The sequence below is a fragment of the Clytia hemisphaerica genome, unplaced genomic scaffold (genome assembly GCF_902728285.1).
Source record: "Clytia hemisphaerica strain Z4C2 unplaced genomic scaffold, Clytia hemisphaerica genome assembly, whole genome shotgun sequence".
In the NCBI taxonomy this organism is placed as follows: Eukaryota; Metazoa; Cnidaria; class Hydrozoa; order Leptothecata; family Clytiidae; genus Clytia; species Clytia hemisphaerica.
The window spans coordinates 576,394-578,432 of record NW_027103918.1 but is presented as its reverse complement, the minus strand read 5'-3'; the positions used below and the strand labels follow the sequence as shown (position 1 = coordinate 578,432).

General features: G+C 32.8%; 1 long non-coding RNA gene across 1 annotated transcript; it reads left to right on the top strand.

The window, feature by feature from the left end:
• The first annotated feature begins 672 nt into the window (after positions 1 to 672).
• Positions 673 to 1,749, top strand: LOC136809688 (uncharacterized). The gene is made up of 4 exons (XR_010847008.1): positions 673 to 736; positions 911 to 976; positions 1,295 to 1,384; positions 1,695 to 1,749. It is a non-coding gene; the product is annotated as an uncharacterized lncRNA (long non-coding RNA).
• The last annotated feature ends 290 nt before the right edge of the window (positions 1,750 to 2,039 follow it).

The window sequence follows — 2,039 nt, the reverse complement described above, 5'->3', positions numbered from 1 at the left end:
ACAGCATCTTTAGTAGATTTTATCTGAAATTGATAAGTAAAGAAACTTACTGTATACAGAGTTTTTTTCAAGATTAATTTCTTTATATACCTTTTCTACCGCTATTTAGATTTTGCCTGGAAAAAAATATCAAAATAGTTTCTTTTTTAAGGTTAAAAGCAGTCAGAAAAGCTGTTGATGAAAAGTGGCCAGAGATTACCGACTTACCTACATTTGGAAAGGACAAACCTGAAAATAACCAGGAGTTAATTGCAGTAGTTGGTCAATTAAAATCTAAGAAATTGCTTGGAACAATGGAAAAACCTATTGAAGAGAAGATCAAGACCATGGTTCTAAAACGAATGACTGAAAGAAGAAGAGGATCAAGGAAGAGAAAGACTGATTTTGGCATTGTAAGTTTTTTAGTCTGGAGAAAGTTCATGTTTGGTTTGAAAGTGATTTGTTAGTTACATTTCTATCCTTGACCGGTTTCAAGACGGGGTTAAAAGAAAGAAAGAAGATTGATGCTAAGAATATTAACTTTATAAGGATTACTTTTTGCAAGTAGCCATTTGACAGAATGCAGCGATCTTTTGAACAACTTACTACTCAGGCATAAATTTTGTTAATGATAACATTTTTATTCCAAAATTTTGCAATGACATTAGATATATCTCTTTCATTACAGAAAAAACCAGAGGTTCAAAACCAAGGTTTGGAGGAAAAATCAAAAAAATCCATCAAGACCATTAGCAAGGTAAATACTAATTATGCTAGCATATTATTGATGTTTAAGTCTCATATCTGGCTGATTGTTGTGACTCCCCTTGCCTTTTGAATCGCAACCAAGACGTGTTGTACTAGTTCTGCAGAAGCAGTGCAGAGTTTCTTACAAGTAAGATAATCTGATTTCAACCATTGAAAATTATAGGCTCCGCCAATGCAGTCTACACCAAATACAAACGATACACTGCCTAATATGTCACCACTGTCACAAGTAATATTTGAAGTTCTGGTTTACTTTATTGTGTGATTATCTTCTCCTGTACCATTAAGCAAGGAAAAATTCTGAAGGGGTAAAAGGTTTCTATTACAATAGGCTTACTTCGGAAACACTGAAAATCTTTCTCATTTCACCTCCAATTGCCTAGATTTGCCCAACAAAAAGTTTTTCTGGCAAAAATACCAAAATTTTGGAATAAAAGCAATTATGTAGTGAATTTTAACTGGGACAACATTTTGTTTCTTGTCAAAACAAGTTTCAGTTATTAGCAAAAGATTAATTCAAATCTTTCTTTATCCTATTTTTTATCAGAGCGCTGATTCAACATTGGTCAATAAAAGTCCTGAAAAATCACAAGATGATAGTGAATATTTTCACTTTGAGTCACCTAAACCATACAAGGTAATGCTTTTTGTTGTTTACAAGCAAAAATAACTCGGTATCTACATCTGGAGCTTGCGTCCCCCAGACCCCGGCTTTATCAATGCACAGTTTCTCAGGCATATTGGGATTCAGGAAACCAAAACAGCCCCAGCTCAAAGTGCTAAGAAACTCCCTGCTTTATTATATATACAAATGTACCATGTTTTGCTTAGTTTTGTATGAGTGATTTGAAAAGAAATTTTCATTACAATGGTGGTAGCCTGCTACTATTCAATTATTTGAGCAAGGAAAAATTTTGTAATTAATGATTTCAAACCTTTTAATTTAGAAAAAAACGACCGTTCAAACAGACGATCTTAGTCACGAAGACAGTGCTTCCAATAGTAAGTTTATTGTTATCAGATTGTTACATCTAGCCCTTTGATTCAAGGAATTTATTATTTATTATAAATTTCTTTCTTGCACATGTTCAAATTATTTTGGTATAAATTATGGTGTAATGTCAATGAGTTTGTTGATGATGAAATGCATGTTTTTAGATGAGAAAAAGGAGAACTGGTTTATATCTCCTAATTTTTCCTTACAGATCTGTTTTTCGATTTTAGTTCAACACACTCAATTTGACAATTTGGATAGGTGTGAAGTTGATCTATCCGGTGAGTAATCAAAATGT